General features: G+C 50.6%; 1 pseudogene; it reads right to left on the reverse strand.

Moving 5' to 3' along the window:
• Positions 1-14217, reverse strand: part of LOC129783561 (hydrocephalus-inducing protein homolog) — a 72157-nt pseudogene that overhangs the window by 22195 nt on the left and 35745 nt on the right.

Raw genomic sequence — 14217 nt, forward strand, 5'->3', positions numbered from 1 at the left:
ATGAAGCAGGAGCCCTGGGACATGCTCCAAAACCAGCTGGCACAGCTCAGGCGATCGGCTCCCGCTCTCTGCAATACCCCTGCTGCTCTGACACAGGCTCTTGGTCCCATCATGCTGCTCTCAGCTGCAGTGGTGTGAAACTGCAGCTGTGCTCACACGGGGGGCTCTCAGCCTCATTCGGGCTATAGGAGTAACCAAGAAGAGAACAAGATCCCCTTCCTTAAAAAAAAAAAAAAATAGTTTCACCTACTATAAAAGAAAGAAGAGGCTCTGATTATTCTAGGGTTTGCTCCAAGATGAGAAGGGATTTTGCATTGCTCAGGCAGCAGGCATTCTTCATCTCAGACCATGCAAATACTCAGAGTCAGGGCTCTGTTTCATTGAAGGACATGAGGTTTTGATTGCGCAAACACAAAAGCAAAAAGTTTTCTCCAAGTCTGCAATGAAACTCAAAAAGTCCGTTTAAACCTGCCAGCCTTGCGTGCAGGCTCACAGACGATGCTGGGAGGGAGAGTCACACATGGTATAAATCCAGATTATATGAAGGGATTGGTCTTTCCGTGATTAAACTTGGGCTGAACCTGGCCTCTTTTCCATAGAGGACCTTTTCATTCTTCAATAATATGTGAACTAATGCCCATGGTTAATCCCCATACGCTACATGTAAGGCCTGCCCTTATATATAATAATCAGTACCCCTGAACACTGTAAGGACACTTATGAAGTGCCCTTAATTTACAGCCCTTGCAGCAGAGCTCAGCTTTAGGCAGGCTCTCGCCGCCTGCCAGGAGCTCACTGTTTAGAAACGCTTTTTGCAACAACCTCTCCCAGCTTCACTAGAAACCTCATGTCTTCCCTCTCGGCACATCAAGACGCTGACGTGGGTATCTGCCAAGTGACCTCATTCAGGGAGGAGGAGGAGGAGGAAGAGAGGTTCTCAGCTATCACTTACCACTGGCTCAATGGCAAAAATATCACTGGAGAAAAGCACAGACTCTTCTCGCACGTTTGCCCTCTGGTTCTGGAAGGCACGGGAGAGAAGGGAAAGGCGTTCTTGGAGCGTGGGGTCCATTGCACACTGCTTGAGAAAAGAATTCCTCTCATTCTCCTCCTTCTTCTGCAGCCTCCGACAGCGCCTGCAGCCATGGAGAGACACAAACCAAGCAGATCATTTAATAAAATTTGCAGAGACTGTTGCGTAAGCGCAGGAGCAGCAACGCACTGGGGGAGGAACAGCAGGAGCAGCTCAGCAAGGGGCTGACCCCAAGCCACGGGGTCCCAAGCAGATCAGGTTATCACTTGTTCGCTAGCGTGGCAGGTAGTTTTACGCCACACTCACGAGCTAAGAGGAGGTTTTTGAAAGCTAGCAACCCTCAGGAGAGCCTCCTGGCTCAAAGCTACTGCCACGACTAATGGACAACCCACCAACACCCTCAGATGGCTTTTCCTCCCGTAGAGGTGCTTGGGGGAGATGGATGAAGATGAAGGAGCACACACTGCAGTGCTTCGCTGGCAAGGGGAGAGCAGCTGGGCTTCAGCTGCAGGTTACCAGCCTCACTCTTTTTTACCTTCCCTTTTGGACTGGCAGGGATAAGCAAACTAGATCTGCTCCGTTGCCTACACTGCCATCCAGCAGAGGATCCCAGAGCATTTCATAAGCAAACTCATGGATTTTCGGGCATTGCATCACTTCAGTGAAATTAATGGGTTTATATGCATGAAGACAGAGGCCCCGAGAGGTGCCGGACTTTGCCTAGCATCACCCAATAACGAAGGCAGGACCAGCATCTCTGAATCCAAACCCTTACATCCAGCCTTGAGCCACTTCAACATTTTTCTCTTTTTGGCCTTCTCCACAGAGCTTTGACACAGGTCACCTCTCCCTTACTCGGTAGTTGTAGCAGCAATCATTCTAGTGTTTAAAGCTCGCAACCGAGAGGTGAGAAGGGAGCACTGCTGCAGAGCACTTGCTTCCCAGCTGGCACGTTGCTGTGCCCCCTTCACGCTCCAGTCCCCTGGCCACCAAGGACCAGCAGGTGACTACTCGAGGGGGATGAGGGGAAGGCTCCATACACAGCACATCAGGGCAACGTGGTATAAACAGGACCGCAATCACCACCCAGCTAAATTCCAATACATTTAGAAAGGAAACACAGCCATGGACATTACTAGCAGCACGCAGACAGAGCCTCGGGCAAATGCTGTCACCAGTGCCAAAAATACTTTCTTTGGCTTGCTCCCTGTGGAGTGTCATGAGAAATGTTTTTCCACGGCTGACCTACAGCGCTGTGCATGAGGAGGGCTTCCAGGCACCGAGATGAGCAACCCTCAACTAAGCCTTCATCAACAGACAATAATTCCATTGTTGAATCCCAGAAAGTCCTGCAGGAGGGAGACACAGCAAACCCCTGGGTAGACCTTGTGATGATCCAGGTCTTTTTGGGTGACAGCCAAGCGCAGGGTGCTGAACTGCCTCCTCCCGTTGGAAAGGTCCTCTCTGCTCTGAGATCTCAAAAGCTTCTGCTACAGCAGGACAGTGGCCTCGGAGCTATGACCACCTCTAAGACTGCAAGTAAGGAAGAACAAAGCACTCTGCTCAGAGTATAGAACACGAGCTGGCATAAGATCAAGTGCCATTGGGAAAAAATGGGTTGAAGTTAACGGTGGGGAAACCTGGTTGCCTCTGAGGGGAGAGAGGATCACTCAGGGTCCCATCTGAGATAGGCAGGTGGGAAGAGATGCTAAAAGAATGGTGCAGGGACGTACTAAGAGAAGGTCATGAGACTTTTTCTGTTAACACACTAATCTTGCACAGAAGTCACACACTGCGCAATTAAAAACAGAGAACAGTGGAAAACTAGTTTTGGCCTTCAAGGCATTTCTGACCTAATTACACTGAACTTTATTTGCTCAGAAGCCCTTAAAAAGTGCTCCAGTTGAAGGCAGTTTCCTGACCAGCTCTGGGTTCAGACTAACTCCTATACACCTACAGCCATTCAACTCTGAGAAGGCACACAAGGACTCCCTAAATCACCCCAGCTTCTAAGTGTCATTTCCAGTGCATCCCCTTGGGCTAGAAGTGTTTCCCTGCTGCCCCAAACGGAATTTCAAAGCTTCAGAGACACCCTGTGGAGAGCCTGCCCCACCTCTCAGCACCACGAAGACACAGGTGCTGACGCCCAAAGGCACTTCCAAGTCCTGTCCCTGCCTTCCCCGCAGAACCCTCCACCTCCGAACTCTCCCCAGCCCCGGAGAAGGGGCAGGGATACCTCGCTGTGCTGGAAGCCAGGACAGCGCAAGGCAATTCAGCATCCTACAGCCGGATGGCCTCAACGTTCGGGGCCAGCAAAGCACCCTGCCCTGCGCACTACTGGACAAGAAGGCTGAAGAAGGTTGCCATCTTACCAAAGGTGGAGTGGAAGAAACTGCAGTGAATATCACAGCAGGTACGCTGCCTGCAGCTGTTAGGTGCTACCGCTCAACGCAGTCCCAGGTAAGGAGTGCCGACACCTTCCTCAGCCTCACAGACCCTCTGCGAGCCCAGGGACCTGGCCTCACTGACTTAGGGCTCCCACAGATGGGAATTTGCTCTCCGAGGAAATGCAACCTTTCCTCCCCAAAACATGAGCTGGAACATGGATGGAACCGGAATGGGAAGCACTGAGCTCCATTACCCTGAAGCCCAGGGGGGGACACCCTGGTGTCGTGGATGGTTTACTTGTCCTACGCCATTCAAAAAAGCACCAACATCCCTCTGAGGCCGTACGTTAGTTTTACCCTTGGGCAGCATGTCTTACTGAAACGAATCTTCCCAACGAACCTCAGGTTCTCCTGATCCTCCCCTTCTTGACTAACAAAAGCCTTCCACTGGAGTGGGCTATGACTTTACTCCGATTGTGGATGACCACGGATCTGTGGTTTGACAGCGTGATGTAGGTCTTCCCAGCTGTCAAGGAGTTCCTGTCTAGCCTGATGTTGACATCTTCAGCGGCTCCATGAAGGCTTGTGTGAATATCTTCACCTGGAACAAAGCAAAAGGGAGACTTTGCTCATCGCCCTTGCTGATGGGAGTACAAGGAATGGAGGAAGCCACAGGGAACAGAAGTGTCACAGCCTTTAGCTGTATTAGCAGTTCCACAGATCAATACCTTTATCACAGCCTGATAGTTGCATGTGTACAGCACGAGGATGTCCTGGACACCACCTTAAGCACCTTATTTCTGGGTGGGCTTGTAAAGATTTATTCCCAAGGTGACCCTGTCTACAGGGGGACTTTTTCAGATGTGCCCAGGTGGCCATCCCACTCGGGTCACAGGGAATTCTGCATCTGAGTCGTTCAGGTGACTCTCAGGAGTCGCACCTCGGTCACGGCTTGCCCAGAGTCTCCTGCAAGCACGCCACCGGGGTTGTGTCTCTCCTGATCCCTTGTTGCCAACAAGCGAAGGTGCCTGGGGCATGTAGGCAGAAGAGGGAGGCAAGCAAAGTGACAGCCCACGGCAGGATGGGACGCAGATGAGAACTTCACTGTGTTGGAGCAGCAGCACCCTCACTTGCTGTGTGTCTGTGCAGACAGGTCGGAACGAGACTGGTGGGGCACGGCCCACGCCAACCTGCCCATCACAGCCCTGCAAGCCCATTTCTTCTGCCTGGAGCCTGTCGGTGCCTGTGCCTGAGCGTGCAAGTCTGCACCGAGTATTCCCAAGCTGTCCCACAACCCGAGCGAGCACGCCTTTGCTTTCCACCTCAGACCGAAGAGGAGAGAGCCCCTGGCTGTGCACAGCAGCCGATTAACACCTGGAGTCTTGCTGGAGCACCTGCCAGCCCTTCACCCTCCAGAAGAGACCCCCACCAAAGCGCCCCTCACTGCCAGAGCTTCCAAACCTTCATTCTTCCCAACCAAGCAACACCCAGGAGTCAACCATCTCAAACTTGAGCACCGAGCCTACTCTGCCTGTTGCAGGTGAGGGTTTCCAGGTGAGAAGCAAACCACAAACACGAGACATTCTCCGTCGAAATGGCACTTCTGTGGAGCGTGTTTAAAGCCTCAGAGCCAGCCCCAGCTGAGAAGGGCAGCGACCCGGCCATCCCTGGAGAGCATCCCCCTGCCGAGGCAGAGCCTTCTCCTCGCTGCACGGGTTACAGCAAGGCAGCCAGGGGATGGACCTGCCTTTCCAAGGCTGCCACGCAACAGCACGGGGGAGAGCTGGCGGTGTCCTACACGGACTCCTTAAACCCTAAGCTGGACACAATGCGGCGAATCACAGCCGTGCCAGGAGAAAGAGAGCCCCTCTCTTGGAGGGAGGTTGGGAATGAATCACCCTTCAAACAGATCTCTGCAGCCATTCCCTCACCTCCACACATGGAGAGTTCGGCCTTCGTGCCTGTATAACCTCAACTTCTCTGCTCTTAAGGGAGCCCAGGAGGAGTGGGAGGGACTCGTGGCCAGAGATGAGTTATGTTGCGAGAGAAACAGCAACGTCTCCAATGACTGGACAGCCTGCTTTCTGGAATGGACAACATAGCATAGAAAAATAACTGAGGTTCAGAAGCGTTACAGAGGCAGGTGTGCTTTATAAGCACTGCCTCCCCCCTCCGCTGAATCCTCGGCGTACGTTGGCAAGCAGAGGAAGCAGGACCCAAGAAATGGGAGACATGCACAGTGCTTTGAGCATGTACAACTCCGGTTCATGGAAACATGACATGAAAAATGCTCTACAAGACAACTAACTACTGCAAAATAAACTCCATGAAAACTATCATGATCTCGCTGTCTAAACCATGGCCAGGTGGGTCTTGAAATAATGGGTATAGTTCTGATCTTAAAAACCAAGCTGAAGCCTTTGAAATTTAATCATTCTTTCTGCCCTTCTCCCAAGTACAGAGCAGCTTCTATAGGAAGACTGAACAGGATTCCTCAGCCTAGAAACCACATAGGAGATAGGTAGGTTTGTAGAAGTATGAATGGCCTGGGAAAAACTTAACGCGGAAAAAATTGTCACAATTTGTTGTAAAACAGGAACCCGAGGGCCTGAAATAGTATTAGTCAAAATTAGAGAAAAGCAGTACTAGTACTTTTCCAAGGAATATTCCTTCCTTTGGAACGTACTGCCATAGGTGCCTACAGACGCTCATCGCTATAAATCCACAAAGCAACTGGACAAAGGCTTGGAAGGTAAAACCATCAGAAGCGATTAAACAAAGATGTGAATAAAGCCTCCAGCACAGAAAAATGCTGCCCCCAAGGCCCACGAGGGAGAAAGCATATGCACTGCCTGCTTCTACACGCTTTGCTAAGCATCCCCTACTGCTGCTCTCCTGGAGAGCACTTACACTCCCGGCTGCAGGCACCGAGGACGCTTCTGAAGGCTGGAGGGCTTTGCCGGAGCACCTTCTACCACAGAGAGAAGGATCTGGCATCGTGCTGACTGTGTAAACCCACAAACCTCCCGGTACAGACGAGAGCGTGTGGATGCCAGCGAGTCGGGAGGGAGCAGCAGGTCTTTCTGCCAGGCAGATAAACTGACACAGCAGAGCTGTCAGGGTTGGCCCAGGGCAGCTGCAGGCTTCATGGCCTGGGTGCCAAATTAGATGTGACATTTATTTAAGACTCTTGGTTATTTAATATATAAGTCTGGAGGAAAAAAAAACAACCCAACAACAAAACAATCTCTGTACGGTAACAGCAATGTAGCCCTAGGTATTTCACTTGATGGGGTGATGTCCGTGGGTCTGTGCTTTGGGATGCTTTGCTGCCATGGAAGTACATTTACTGAATCCAGACGTACCTGCTCTATCGTTACTTACACAACACGATGATCTTATTACAGGCTGTCAGTTCTCTCATTCTTACATGCTTTTGATGTATTTCCCAGAGACAGCAGGACACAGCTCACTCTGCAACCTGAACAAAGCAACACCTGAACTTGAAATTAAAAGAGAGGCTTCTTATACAGCAGTAGAGCAGGTGCTTTGGGCTGTGCACTCCTGAACGATGCTCTTTGAGACAGCAGGAACACCACCGTGTTTTATTCCAGCATCCATCTGCATGGCTATGGCCACCGGTATCTTAGCACATCACGGTAACTTTTAACGATCTGAAAGTAAGAAATCCAGCACTGGGACATCCTCTGTGGGGCCTGTTGTGCAGGAGGAGAGGGTATATCTTTCTGAATATTAAGCAAACCAGATTTCAAAACAAATTTCAGGTTTTATGAAGAATGCGTTCCCAGCATTCAACAGCCAGTACCATCCTCCATCAATTACTGCTCTAAATATTAGGAAGCTGGTAGCCAGATGGATTAGACTGAAGAGAAACAAAACAGCACTCTGCTGCCTTTCGTCCTCACCGTAATATTCTCCCTCTATCCCTGTAACTCCCTCCTCGCTGAATTTGGATTTTAAACCTTTTTAGGACTGCATGACAGTCAGGTTCAGAATATTTGGGTAACAGGGAAAGCAAGTTTAAATTAATTTGCCCAGTTTGCCAGAAAACTATGCCTGGCTCTCACCTCTTCTAAAAGAGACAGGTCCTGCTGCTTTTTCACTGAAAATACAAGCAAGCAACGAAAGCCGAGCTCTTCACTCAGAAGGGTGTCATTGTACCTCCACATCGACCCTCTGAGCAGTTCTTTTGCTCCTGCTGCTATCACGATACCCAACTGCCTCACCATCACCAGCATATCCTGGGTTTTCAAACAGCATGCAAAGGTCTGCTGGTACCACTTCACCACCGGAGAAGGGAGTCACTTCACCAGGCTAACGATCTCTGGAAAGTGAGAGGAGTCCCCTGCGGCTGGATCCAGCCCTCCCCACCATATGCTTTTGGCTGCACCTCCCACAGAGCTACCTCGGTCAGAGCCAGGAGCGCTGCTCTGAGCTGTTTTGCTGTCCGGAAGCTAATGGCATCACCTACAAAGTGTGCTGGGTCTCTGACAAAGGCCACCTGTCAGTCCCCACGCTCGTATTTCCAGCACTAGAGCAAAACACAGGGCAGTGACAGTCATTTTTAAGTGTTTCTCTGAGGCAGTGCTCATGAGCTACCTTCAGACATCATTAAAACCATCGCGCTGGTTACTCCAGCCCTAGGAGCAGCTTGTTTATAAACCTCACCATTAAATAACTGCTGCCAACACAGGGGTTTCTACAGGACCATTGCCCAGGCTACAACAAAGCTCAGGGCACCCTAATCATCACTGCTGCCACAGCTGATGATGTCAACAGCTAAAGCCCCCAGCAAAGCCCCCTCTGAGCCCATGCAGCCCATCGCAAGGAAAGGATCTGCTACCCCAGAGCACTGCAAGCCACCGTGAGACAACAGATGGGCAGGAAAAGGGAGATGGAGAGCAATGACCAGCCACAGCGTCTACGGGACAGGTCGCAGGCTCTTCAGACGGCTCTCCTGCACTTAGGAGTCACCTTGCTTTCCACCAGGCTCCTTGTTGTGCATCCTCCTGTAATGGAGCACCCAAAGGATTCCCCATTACCTCCTCCGCACCGTGCTTAGGAAGGGCTGTTGGCTTTCTTACAGGAAGAAATACTCCAGCGCAGGAATATCTGGGAGCCAGCACAGAGCCTTTGTGCTGCCCAGCGTGAAGGACCCTCGCAGAACGGATTGAAAGGACAATGAAACTGTTGGATAACGCAAGACAGCACTGCCGCATATCCAGGATGCCGTGGGCTATTTTTAATCATTATTGCCACTACAGTCATGATACGCTGCGGCCCCTGATCAGCTGAAACACTGCTTTTGGCCCACGGGGAAAAAACAGGGCAGGAACCTTCATTCTGATTGCCTGGCAAAGGCGTGCTTAATACGCCACTTCATAAATCAATCACCCTTCAAGCTATTCTTCTGCTTCTCAGCAGACGTTGATTGATCCACGAGGAAAGGAGACTAATGAATGGTCAGTTCTGCCCCAAAACGCATCCATGGTTCATGGCACCTAAGAACATTTCCACTGATGATAGAAGAGACAAGCTGCAGTCCAGGATGCCCTGCAAAGAGCTGAAAACTACATTCTTCCAGAAATCCTTCACAGGCTAAGAACGGGATAGGCGGCATCACATGGAAGTCTGCTTCTGGGGATGAACAAAACAGCCAAAAGGAGACTTTTAACTCCAAATAACCCTCCTAGCACCCACCCCCCAGCCGTGCTCTTGCAGTCAACTCCACGGGTTGCTTTAGCAGCATTTTTGTCAGAAGGGGTGTCACATAGTTTTGGAGATATAAAGCCATGAATAACAAAAAAAAAAAAGATCAAGCAAATGAAGCACAAACTTAATTTCTTTTCTTCTACCCTCAAAGCGACAGACCATCGGCTTTGAAACACAAGGCCCTAGAGAGGGGCGAAGGCCATACTCTGTTTGCAAGAAATTTAACAACCTTATCTAAAACAGTATATATAAAGAAAAATCATTGTTACAAGCAGTTGTGGAAAAGGGGAACAAAGACAGGAAACAGTTGTTAACTGTTAGCTGATCTGACATAAAGGAACACTTTGGAGACCAATTATACTCACCCATCAATCTAATTGATTTGAACTATAAAAGCCTATATAACCAATTATTTGTATAAAGTATTAGTTACCAATCCTCAGTCCGTTGCAGCACTGCTACGATTAAGATGCAAAGTCAACATATAATTGCACAAACACCTATTTACACCTTTTTTTGCCTACAGTATCTGCCACCCTGCACTCGCTTTGAAGCAGACGTACAAGAACGTAAAAGTCCAACAGAAACTAGCCAATCCTGTTGGGTATTCTCACAAGTGAAGGAAGAAAAGCACAACATGCACTCACGACCGGAGGCAAGCAGAAAGGAAAATCCCTTTGCAAAGTTCTTAAATGCCTGGCAGTCCAAGGAAAAGCTAGAGAAGCCTCTTGTAATAACCACGGCATCAGAGCCTGGCTTACACCTTTGGATAACATGGGAAACAAGATCTTTAAAAACTCACCAAACAAAACAAGTTTGTCTGCATCTGCTAGCACTAAACACAAACGGAAATAATTACATCAGTTCACACACTACAGTAAAGCTCTGGAGCCAAGAGAGGCTGCTGCTTAGGGAAGCAGCAGGTTTCCTCACCTCTCAGCACTGGTAAGAAGCCACTACAAGCCTGCCTGGTGGTGAAGGATCGGAGAATTGTGCGGCGATGAAGAGCTACAGACCTGACCAGCAGTGGCACACAGCGGTGGCCACCAGAAGCTATGGGGCTGTTGCCGTGAATTTAGCTCGATAGGAACCGAACACACTGCGACATCAGAGCCCCTGTGAACGCTCACACCAGACCAAGGTTAAAACCAGAAATGGTTTTGGCATTTCCACCCTGGTATCCTGCACCACACAGGCACAGCTCAGGTCAAGATGCAGCGAGGCAGAGGGTTTGCTCAGGCAAGTCCTGAGCCTCCTCCACTCTGGCTGTAGTCAGCACAAACCGCGAGGGCTCAGCAACCTGAGTGATCTCAGGAACGTGAAACACAACAGAGCGAGGGCTGAACCTCAGCTAAACCCTGCTCCCTATCCACATCCATCCGTGGGTTTGCAGAGAGAAAAGACAAAGAAAAAGGCTTGATCTAGAGGCTAAGTCAATAGGATTTTCATTTTGTTTTCAAACAAGTTCCTGGAAGCTACTGATGGCAGTGCCAGCCTGGCAAGATGACAAGACCTTCGGTAGAAAGGGGGTTCTTAAAGGAAAGAGAAGAGAGGCATGCAGAGGTGGTTGTCTTCTCCAAAGTCTGCACAAAACCACAGACTAATATCACAGCGAGGTAATGTTTTACTCTTGCGAGTAGCTGAGATGCCCACAGGTGATGGCACATCCATGCTGCCGTTACTCGTTCAGCCTCAAACATCAATAAACACGTAGGGCTGGGATTTAATGAGCTTCCTGCGTGTGTACAGTGGCCACTAACACACCGCCAAGCCCTTGCAGAGGTGGCCTCATTTACCAACGTAAGCTGATTCAGCTAAGCCCAGCATCAATTTCAGCTGAAGAAAGGGATTCAGCATCCCAACACACCGACATTCCCGGCTGGGAACCCCATGCTGATCTGTGCAGGAGCTGAGCAGTCAGTAACGCCCCTGACAATTCCCCTTGGCCCATTTGCAACGCGATGCAGCCCCTACCACAGTTTCCCACCGTGGCCGAGATGCACAGGCTGTGCTTGCCCTGCTGCCAGCCGAGCACACCTGGTTCTGTAGTTACCGTCATCTTCACCAAACCCAAATGGCTCTAACACACCACATCAAACTCTCTGTTGTGCCACAGGTGACTGAAGAGCTCCACATCAGCTCCCTAATTAATCGTGTTTCATATGCCTTGATTTTTCCTGTGATCTCATGCCTCATTTTCCCCATTTGTGATGAATCCTCGGTGCTTTCTCAAGCTGGCGGTTATCACTCACAGCTCCAGAGGCTGCTGCAGCACAGAGAAGCTGCCTGTGGTTAGACCGAGAAGGGCAGAGGCACCTCAGGGCAGTAGCTCAGGCCGTCCTGCGTAGGGCAGAAGACCCAGATCTTCTTCTGACATCCCCTGCCACCCTGAGCATTGCTGCCGCACTAAATACAGTGATCCCCAGCCAGTTCTTCCAGATCTACCCAAGAAATTCTTTTGTTGTTATTTTTTATGCTTACGTTGCCCTAAGGAGATCTTGTCTATCGTGCAAGTGTTGGTGCTGGCTTAGAGGAAGGGGAAGATCTGAGGCCAGCTCATCACGCTTACTGACCAACCCAAACCACACATCCCAGTAGCTCTCCGGTGCTCAGTACCAAACCCCCCTGCAGCAGCCCCCCGCGTGCGGGCAGCCTAAGCAGCAGCTGCTGGCCAGCCTTTGGGACTGGGGGGGGTGGCGGGACCCTGCCAGGGAGGAGACGGCTCCGGCAGGGCTTGCTTCTCCACGCTGCAGGCTGGAATCACCACCCCTGACGCGTTTGACAAACACACAGATGTGGTGCTTCGGGACACGGTTTAGTGGTGGGCTTGGCAATCCGGGGTTAAGTTGGACTTGGTCATCTTCAAGGTCTTTTCCAACCTCCATCATTCTATGCCTCTACGAGGCTGATGGCATTTGCCCCACGCCTAGCAAGCAGCAATGGGGAGGAAACGGTGCTGGGGACCCCCTGCTGTCAGGGCCAGGCAGCAAAGCTCAGCGGCGGGGGAACAAGGCAGCCAGACCCCTCCCTGACCCAGGGCAAGGCAAGCTCTGCTCCACATCCAGCTCCCCGCGTGCTGCACTGAAGAAGCCTATTTAGCTGCTCCCTCCTGCCATATAGGAATAACCTGAATCTGGCACAGAGCAAGTTTTGCATCCCAGGGCTCAGGAGGGGAGACATGACTTCACCCACTTCCTACGGGGACAGGAACTGAGCCAGTGCAGGAAAACTCACTCTGATTAACAACCACGGAGCCAGAATCAGACCCTGCTCGCACTTTCTACCTGCCCTTGAAGTATGCAATTGAGGAGCCGAGGCTGAACTCCCCCATCTGTGCCCTGGGCGTGCAGGACCACAAAGGATGCTCTGAGCCTGGGTCTGCCATCCACAGCAAACAAGCCAAGATTTGCTTTAGCACAGCTCCTGCTCAGCAGCTGTCAGCCCTCCTGCAAGCTGTGTGGGAAGTTGAGGGAAAACAGGGTATTCATCTGCCAAACACCTAGATGGCTCCTCAGCAGGCTTTTAGCACAAGGCTGGAGGCTTCCAGCAGGACTAAAACCACCGAGAACTACTCCTGAGCCACACACGTTACCTCTCCTCCAGGGAAACCGCTTTTTGGGGCTCCGAACCAAGGGGAGACAGAAGAGTAATGGAATAGGCAGTCCTGCTTGAGGGCTGCCTCCTCTTGGGTATGCTGTCTCCTAAAATACTCCTGTGGGTATGGGTTCTGATCCCCCCCCCCAAAGAGGGTGAGATCCTGCCCCAGGCTTTTGCTTCTGCATTAGACTCACAGAGCTACTGAAAGAGAGCCATCCGCATCACTACTTTTATTACTGACAGCAATAAAAGCATCTCAATATATAGCGCCTGTCAGCCATGCACAAGCTCAGTGGTGCTTTGCTAATTACTGAAGTTTTCTGTGCTGACAAAGAGATGCCAAGGGATGCAGCAACCGATGGGGAAAAACTGCACAGAGGAATTTCAATACCGCACCACAGATCCCCTGGGCTAGAAGCGTGTTGTAGCGCCTTGCCACAAGGGCCAGTGGGCACTGGAGGCACCCACATACAGGCACAGGATCTGGTCCTACACCTTGAAGACCACCCATCATACTATACTAGTACTCGTTGGAGACAGGAGCCTAATGTGAGTCAGCATTTAGGGAGCTCTGAGTAGAGAAGCAATTCTCCTTCCACAACTCCAAGCATCTCGCCGGCACCTCCTGTCTCTGGCAGCCTTCTTCACCTGCATGGAGCACCTGCCGTAGACGTTATTGTTTTGGATGGCATTGGACTGGTGGATTTGCTTTGCACCTCTGGCACACCTCTGGGAACCCGTCATGCATCTCCTCAGCCACGTGTCCCTGAGCAAAGCTCACCTTCCCACACCAAGCTGGTGCTACGCTGCCAGGTTGCAATAAATGTTGTTACTGCAGCAGACTGGGTTTGGTGTACAATCAGCAGCACTCAGGGCAAGCAGCTTGGGCATCATCTCACTTGAGCAGGACTTGACAGCTGAAAGAATATCGAAATTTTATGAATACTGACTTGGTTGAGACTAGGACTTACCTCCATCAACTTATTTTCCCACATCCACACGGTCCACACAGGGTGGCCTGAACGTCATCTGGGAAAGGCCAAGTGACCGACAGGACTTTCAGTGGTGTTGAAACCTTTTCCAAAGCTGTACGAGTGCTTCACACGCAGGTTTCAGAAACCCTTTCAAGTACCATAATCTGATCTTAAGGTGCTGGACAGGGATATGCTGGAGCCCAGAACATCCCAAGTCACCCTCATTTCAGTACGAGCTGGGATTTTTCACACCCAGACACATGTACACAGGCGAAAAGGAGGAGTTTAGGCATGTAAAGCACTGAAGGACAAGTTTTCATTGTAAATCATTACGCTCATAGCAGCAAACATTTTCTCCACACTCATCCATAAATTTGTAGCAACAGAACCGCCACCACACACACAGTCTATCCAGGAGACAGTACCTGTGCTCCTAACCAGCCCAAAAGACACACAATTTAAATCAACCAAATCATACACTAAGGGAAAAATT

This window comes from Falco peregrinus, unplaced genomic scaffold, assembly GCF_023634155.1.
Source record: "Falco peregrinus isolate bFalPer1 unplaced genomic scaffold, bFalPer1.pri scaffold_51, whole genome shotgun sequence".
Taxonomy (NCBI): Eukaryota; Metazoa; Chordata; class Aves; order Falconiformes; family Falconidae; genus Falco; species Falco peregrinus.